We start from the raw sequence: 8570 nt of genomic DNA on the forward strand, positions 1-8570 counted from the left end.
GTGAAATAACAGCTGGGACTAATTGGAATTATGGTTGACTTAATTCATGAAGTTTATTTATTTATTTGTGTGTGTGCAAGGAGGGAACTTAGTTTAAATTTAGTATGCAAAGTATTTAAAGGGAAAAGAGCCACGTGAATGCTGTTGTGTGCCGTGCATTGCCAGCCTTGCTGTTTTAATTAACCTTTAAACACAAGCACCGTCTGGCTCTCTGTGGCAGCTCATCCCCTGGTTAGCAGCAGCCCGGTGCAGCCTGCCCGTCCTCTGCACACCCCAGCACCAAGCAGCACGGCCCCAGCCCTGCCAGCACCAGGTCTGCCCCATGCAGGGAAAACCCATTTCTTGGGAAACTGAAACTCTCGCACCCTTTGTTCATGCATGTCTTGTTATTTGTAGGCGTTGGGGTCATTGCTGCCAATATTCAGCCAGCTCGGGCTGAAGACAAGGGCTGCAGGTGCCCGGGTGCCACTCAGCACCCCAGGGGCTGCGGCAGGTTTGGGGCCCTCCTGAGAAAGGTCAGCGGGCAGGAGGGGGGCAATGCTGGAGCACTGCCAGCCCTGCTCACAGCCAGAAAGTGTCTCCAGACTGTTTGGGGTTTGAACAACTGGCATTTCTGACCCAAAAACTCCTTTTCTCCAAAGACCCCTGGCCCATGAAATGTGGGAGTCCCAAGTGCTGCTCCCAACAGTTCTGATGCAGAGCCCATCTCTGCAGTGCCCGAGCCATACCGTGTCTGGGCATGGGTCTCCCCGTTCTGAAAGAAAGAAAGAAAGAAAGAGAGAGAGAGAGAAAGCGAGTGATACTTGGCTGTGCTAGGGGGTACTCAGGGGATTAACGTTCATGGGATGTTTCAGAAATGCTGCAGGCTCCTCGTTCTAAATAAGCACGGTGAGTATTAATGATGAGGTGTGCTCTGAACTGTGCACACTCATGTCAGGAGGCAGTGGGTTAATGCGGTGGGGGTTCTGCCCTACTTTCTTATGTTTTATTATGTGGCAGGATGCTGCTGGAAATGTGTAACTCAGATCACTGGAGAGAGCCCTGTAAGGTGTACTGAATAAATGCAGAGCAGGCAGTATAAAACATACGTGCGTTCCAATATTTATTCATATATTAAAAAGTCAATACGGTGGCTGAGGTGAATGCTAAAAACTTTAATTAAAAACAAAACAACAATGCTCTCTTTCAGTTGCCTTAGCAGCAGAGAAAATGTAGGTAAACATCCTTCTTTCTGAAAAATGATCTTGTTCCTAGGAAATCCTACAACCTCTCCTTCCCAATATAAATGTATCATTCTGCTGAAGTGAACCACGAAACGACACTGGTGCAAAGTCCACTGAAGTCAATAAGAGCCTTTTTGCTGATCTTGCTGGACTCCAGCTCAGTGGGTGGAAAAGTATTTCATTTCATTAATTAGTTGGAAGAAAATTAATCATCTCCTTCTGATGCATGAAATTTTTAATACCTATTCCTCATATCCTGGCAAGTCGATGCCGGTGTTTTGGAGAGCCACGGCTGCCTGTCCCCATATACACGATGCACGGTGAGGAACGTCCACCAGCTCGGGCTGCCCCAGCCCGTGCCGTCCTTTCCTGCAGGGGCAGAGGCATGGGAATTGTCCTTTGCCTGCAAAGTCAATAATTTAAAACCTCGCTGTGTTGCAATGAGCCAATAGAATCCGAGTACAGTTAATCCTTCTTACACAAAACACATTTCATCAAAATGTAACTCTATTAATATTAATAACATATTTCAACATGAAGAGTACCACCACGCATCATCTGCTGCTTTGATTTGCATTTCTGGGTGGCCTCTCCCACCCCACGGCCGCTGGTCCCCGTGTCCCGCTGGGGGCTCGGACGCCGGCAGCGAGGACGTGGGAGCGCAGGGGCAGCTGCACAGGGGACAGGCACAGGCAGCGGTGCTGAGGACACCGGGTGCCTCCGGCCATGAATCTCCCCCCTCGCTCATTTCTTGTGCTCTGGTGCCCATCGTGGAGCTGTCCCGTCCTGGCACACGCGCTGGATTCCTTTAAAACAAAGCCAAACCAGAGGGTGTGCTGCAGGAGGAGAGCAGATGCTCTCTGCCAAGCTGGAGGGTGACCTGCCCCAGGGGACAAGGCCAGCAGGTCCCCGTGCTGCCGGACCACAGCTGTGTGCTGGGAACGAGGCAGCAGGGCTCCCAGCCTCGGCACTGTGTGGGAATGGCCAGGCCACCAGGAAATCCTAGGAAATGGGGTGCAGGTGAGTGCCTCAGCACCACCACCACGAGCTGCACCCTGCTTCTGGAACAAAAGCCTGGAGACGGCAGCAAAGTCTGCAGCATCCTCAGGAGGAGAGGAGCTCCCTGTACCACAAGAAGCTTTGATGCTTTTACCTGGTAGCCTCTGCAGGTGCAGACACAGATTCCTGGACCTAAGCTGTGTGGCTTCTTAACTCTATCCGACACAGATGCAGTACAGCAGGTCTAGCTAAAGCCAGGTAAAACACTGGTTTCACTAAAACCTTCCCCGACCTGCCCAGTGCCTCCAGGCCTGGGCGCAGGCAATGTGAGCCACCCTGGAGCAGGTACACCCTGCCTGGGCTGCTGCCCACCCGCCCTGCCAGCAGCTCGCGTGCCCTGCAGGCACCCGCACGGTGCCGCCTGCCCAGGCGCTGAGCCTCCCACAGCCCCTGAGCCTTCCTGCAGCCCCTGAGCCTTCCTGAGCCCAGGAGCCATTCCACAACCCCTGAGCCATCCCACAGCCCTCTGCACCATCAGCACACGGTGCCAGCTCAGGCTGCAGAACGCAGCAGGAGTGCAACAAGTTTCAAAGATGCTTCATTGGCCATTCAGAAGACACGAGCTCCAGGCCCTTAAGCTGAGCCTCAGAATTAGAAACCATTACTGAGGGTTTTTATGAAAATCTACTCAAGCCTGACTGTTCATAAATATGGCTTGACACTTCCCTCTCTGCCTTTATATGGCATGCATGCTTTTAAATAGTCCAACTTTATATAAAGGCTCACTGTTATAAAAAATAATTTACATTGGTTCCCTTCCCAAATACATTAATTGCAACCTCAATAAGAGCATACGGTATTTGCATTTCCACTTACAACGATGTGTTTCTGAGAGCGAGCACTGGAATAGCTGGAGTACTTTATGCAATCCATAGACCTCGGCATTTCCCGGCTCCACTGGGCCTTTCTTTATGGAAAAATCAGAGTTTGAAAATCAGTTTTCCTTTCCAAGATGAGGCGATACAGATAAAATAGTTGATATAATCCTGATTTCATCCAGGATGTTGATGACTGTAATAATTAGGCTTTTAGTTTGCGTTAAGTATTAGCAGATAAAATACCTCTTCGCTCCTTTTACCTTCAAGTCATGAAGAAATGAGCACTTACTTTTCTTTCTTCACTTATTTGCCAGCTCTATTCATTATAGATTCACATCTTCCAAAATAAACAAAAGAGAGCATCACATCTGAACGTGCACCTCTGTGCGCTACCTGTGCACATACGTGACTTTGGCCACTAAATATGCCGGGGACCAGAGGTCACTGCCCTCTGTGCTGAGCATCTTGGTTGGGATGCAGATGCTTTGCTAATTGTATTTAAAATGTGCGCATAAGGCGTGACAATCTGCCACTACCCTCCTGATTCCTGGGGCATGAGCCATCCAAGTAACAGGCGTGAGCTGCAGTAGAGTAGCTTTGGCCCTTGTTTGATAAGAGCTTGATAAGAGCACAGACAGATGTCTGCTTTCGAATAAACCGAGAAAAACAAGCAGCTCGTTTCCATAGTTGGTTCTTTTCTCTACAAATTATGAAGTGGTGAAATGATGTGAAAATGAGCTTTTGGGTGAAGTAGTTTGGTTAATGTTGTTTTGTGGACTTCTTAGGATTTGATTGTGTGGGCAAAACTTAATGTTCCTTTTTTAAGAGAAACTAAACATTAAACATTCACAATTCAACTCTATGCTGAAGGACAATTATAATGAAGTTGTTTGTGGTAGCAAATGACCACCGTTTACTGTCCCTCACAGTCAAATAGATGATGTATTTTAGCTAACATTAAGGTCTTCCATGTGGCTCAATTACCACAAACGTGTGATAGGAAATAAGGAACATCAAAGGAAAAATAGATGGGATAAAAGGCCTCTACAATTATTTAAATAACTGATTGAGGAGTGTGATAAAGATGGATTTTTCTTCATTTGAATATACTGAATAGTTATATTTGCAGAATTATCACATCTCTTGGGGCTTTTCTAACATTGTGGTTTGTATGTGCTACACTCATGCATAACTAGCTGTTTGCATGCCAAGAACATTTTTTTTCCCTTTATAAATGACAATATTTTGATTTCACACCATAGTTATATCAATATTCCAGTCTCCTGAGATCCTCTTAATGTGATGACAATTGTGATATTAGTTCAGGCTGTTAATCCCAGGGCTCCTATATTTTAGCATCCCCAATCGCATCAGAATTATATTCTTCCAAGAATATATTGTTGTATTTATCTTCATATGTATCCCATAAATAATGCTGATGAGCACGCAGGCAATAGTTAGAATCTCAAACTGGTTTTAAACATTCTGGCTTATTCTATTTCTGCAGTCTCGTTTTATTTCTTGGTCAATAAGTTGTGAGGGAGGCGTGAAGAACCACAACACGTGTCGACATCCTGCAGCCATATCAACTGGGCTATTTCAAGAGAAATACTCACATAGACTTCCTTTATTTCATTTTTGCTGTTTTAATGAACATTGACAGTAAATTCTGATTATAAGTACATGCTTTGCTTGTAAGAAAGTATTTTTCCCTATGACAGTGCATGCAGAAGCTCCACCTCCAGGGAAGACACTGGGACCACCTGTGAGCAATGCCAGTCCAAGTGAAGTGAAATGCAGCTGTGAAGGTAGAGGTGAAGGTTATCAAGGTGAGGGCAATCAAGGTCTGGAAGGTCAGCTGATAAAAATAAGGCATTAAGCTTGGGTGGAAAAGGATTGTGGATGCAGGGTGGCTCAGTGTGTGGTAGTGCTCTGCTGCAGGGGGCAAGGGAGGAGACTGGGGGAAAGGGTGCTGGGAAGAGTTCAAGTGCAGGAGGACTTGCAGGCAGGGACTTGAAGAGCTGGAGGAAACAGCTGGTTGGGAAAATGAGGTAAAATGTCTGTGTACTTACCAGCTTGGGTAGTAGAACCAGCCACCCAAGTAAACTCACTGAAATGTTTTTGTAAGACAATTTTAAGACAGGTATCCCTGATTTTGCAGGATCTAACCAGGTGCTGTACACTGAGTTAGCAAAGAGGTTACAAAGTTTGGTTTGGTCTTGACCAGTTTGGGAAAATCATCTTCAAGCCTTAGAGCTCTGTGAGCCTGACCAGTACTTGATTAAATAAAGGGAAAGAGCTGGGGGTGCGTGGGGGTCCCTCTGCTTCTTCCCCTGCTGCCTGATGCTCCCTGGCTGACTGCTGGAACAGGGGGCAGCACCCAGTGGGTCCTGTTTAGGTGTCTTTTCTTTTGGCAAACCTGCCTCAGGCTGCTTAATCTGAACAAAATTTCAAGAGTGTTGAGAACAAACTGGTGTTTTCACTGTAAAATGCACAAAATCTATATACTAGGAGTAAATGCCTTTCCAGTATGTTTTCCAAATGTCTTTCTCTCTCTCTCAGGCTTGCAAGACATGAAGGAAATACAGCTGTCATCTGTGCCAGCTGAGTTTCTTAGTGGACAGCTGCACCTCTTCAAATTGAAGCACACGGGCCTGGAGCAGCACCCCAGCTAACAGGTAACAGGTAGGGGGCACTACCAAAAGTATTTGTGTGTGAGATGCTTGCACAGAAACGTCCTGAGAGCACCGAGGTTTCTGCTCAGGCCATTGCTTAGGTCAAATAAAGCAGTGGAGATGCTGTTTGTGTTCTCATGGGCTGGTGGTCCTTGTGCCTTCGGCAGGGCTTCTTACAGGTATCCTTACACCCTGCGGGAGGCCCAGGGTTGAAGCAGAGGAATAAAAGGGTTCAGAGAGAAATTCACTTCTCAGGGCCTCGTGGAAAGGAAAGGAGGCTCATTGCAGTCTCCAAGTGTGTAACTTGTGTGGAAGGTTCTCCCTGAATTGCAGCTCTTCAAGGGGAAATGATTTCTTACTTCAGTAAGAATATTCTGGCAAAACAAAAATTTGTGTTTTTATAAAACATGGCAGTCTTCTGGTGGGTTGTCTTTTTGTTTGTTTTTATTTAGTTATTCAAAGAAGAACAGAGAGAGATTTCCATGAATATCTTGAGCAGATTGATATATATAAGGTAGAGTTGCACTTGGTGAAGCTGAGCCATGAACGGAGGTTGAATCCAAAGCTTCCGAGCCTGAAGAATTGTTTGTGTGTTTTTCTCATGCCAATGAGTGTGATTTATGATTAACCAGATAAGATGCTGTTGCCCTAAGCTCTCTGAATACTCTCGCTCATACTGCACAGTCATATTCTGTTCTGGTATTTAATTAGCCTAATTTTTTTCCCTTTGGGCAGAGTGTGGAGACTTAGATCTGGATATAACTTCAGAAGTATTATACAGAACTCCAGGAATAACACTACTGAATCTGTTAAAAGACTGTGCTGTGCCACAGTTCCTCTGCACTTCTGGGAATTAGACATCAGCCTCTCAAATTTCTTAATAATTGAGAAAGAGTAGAATAGGTATCACAGCATGTTGGGAAATGACAGTCGACTCATACTATCATCAGTTCACACTATCTTCATTTTTAGCTTAAAATAACTCTTTGCTTATTATTTAGCACAAATAAGGGGATGCCCCTGTAGGATGCTGCCAGCAGTGGGTGCCTGGGAAGGGCAGGATGGATGCAAGGTGATGCTTCCCTCGTGTGCCGCCTGCTGAGCAATAGCTCAGGCTTCCCCTAAGCCAGGGTGGCGTTCCTATGCTTCATAACTCTAGATGGACCTTTTTTTTCTTTTTCTTCCAGAAACTTGTCCATGATCCTTGAGCAAAGGTGAGCTTGTGTTGTATCCTGTGGCTGTCTTCCAGTCTCGCTGTGTTTTGTGCACAAAACAAAAGCTTCCCAGGGCTCTGACCTGAGGTGCTGACCCTGGCGGGTCTGGGAGTCCCCTCCCATGGAGGAGCACTGCTGAATTTACATCTCCATGCTGATGCAGAGGGTCTGGTTGCATACATCTTTCTGAGCCTGAGTGCCTGAAGCAACTTCCTCTTCTTTGCACTGGAAAGAAATTGCTGCCTCCAGGTCAGCTGAGGGCTGGAGTCTTTAATGCAGGGCTGAGATCCTGCCTCTGAAATGAGGAGACGGTGTCTGCCACCAGAACCATGATACAGTAAAAGCCTTTTTTGTGCTGGAAAACCTGAAGAAATACTTGCAAATCTCTTTAGAAAATAAGCATGTGGCCCAGAGTTTGCTTTGTCAAAGAACTTAAACATGTAATCTTGACATGTAAATATTCCCAGAAATATTTCCTGAATAAATAAAATTCCTTCCAAAATGACCTCATCCTTTGGCAAACGCAAGCATGTATACTGTACATCTTCCAGAAAAATTCATCTGCTCTGTGCTCAGTGCTGTGTGCTGTGGATCCCGGAGCACTTTGGGGCTTTGCAGGCTTGCAGACCCCGTGGCCGGGCAGTGTGGTGGGCACCAGGTCAGCAGAGCTCAGCCCAGCCCTTCTCACCCAGCCTCGGTCCCGCTCCCCTCTGTGCTCAGCACCGCAGTCAGATGGAGGCATTGCAGCTGAGCATCCCTGGCTTGTGTGGGCTGTAAGGCGATGGGATTTAACTTCTAACCAGTCACAGCTATCCTCAGATAGCAGAGGCAGGAAGAGGGTTTGAAGCCAGTGCATGGTGCAGGTTCTTAGGGCGCTGTGTGGAGCCATTCCTGCTGATCCTGCTCTGTAGGGAGTTCTCTGTCAGTTCTTCAGAGCCCTCCTTCAGGGCAAGCACCTGTCTCAGAGCCCCTCATTCATCTGCGCCTTTGATCTTAGTGTATGCTGAAGGGGGCAGAGAAATGGAAGGTATTTCCCCCTCCAAGTTTGAGGTAGATAACCTCTTGCAGAATACCTCTCCTCACACAGTGAAGAATAAATAAATGTTACTCAGTAACCCTCTTCTGCTGCTTAAATGGGTTTTTGTAGCTCTGAAGGCTTTTAGCCTAATCTTCTCTGTGGCCTCCTTACCTCCTGCTGCACCCTCCTGGTTTGCTGGCTTGCTGTGCATCTCCGGGACGTGAGCGGTGTGGGCTCTGATGGGAAATATCTGGTACTGGGATCAGCAGGCTGAAACTGTGGAGGCTCTGCTGAGCAAAATGCAAACTACTTCTGTCAACTTATTTTTTTTCCCTGATTATCTTCAGTATTTTTTTTTCCAAGATAGCACTCAGACACCCCCATCTGACAGGCTGCAAAGCCTCTGCTCCCCTCTTTGGGAAGGTCAGTGAATGTGCTCTTCTGCACATGCTTCCGTGGAGGAGATCATCCTTGCCTCCCTAAAAGACTAGTTTTCTCTCTGCTTGTATAAAGCTATAAAAGTGGTAAGGAATTCAAGTCGTTCTTTCAAGTTTTAGAACATG

General features: G+C 46.6%; 1 long non-coding RNA gene across 1 annotated transcript; it reads left to right on the forward strand.

Moving 5' to 3' along the window:
- Positions 1-4993: 4993 nt before the first annotated feature.
- Positions 4994-7491, forward strand: LOC311444552. Its single transcript, XR_014697949.1, has 3 exons — positions 4994-5151; positions 5663-5778; positions 6963-7491. It is a non-coding gene; the product is annotated as an uncharacterized lncRNA (long non-coding RNA).
- Positions 7492-8570: the final 1079 nt, after the last annotated feature.

Source organism: Aythya ferina, assembly GCF_964211825.1.
Source record: "Aythya ferina genome assembly, chromosome: 14".
NCBI lineage: Eukaryota > Metazoa > Chordata > Aves > Anseriformes > Anatidae > Aythya > Aythya ferina.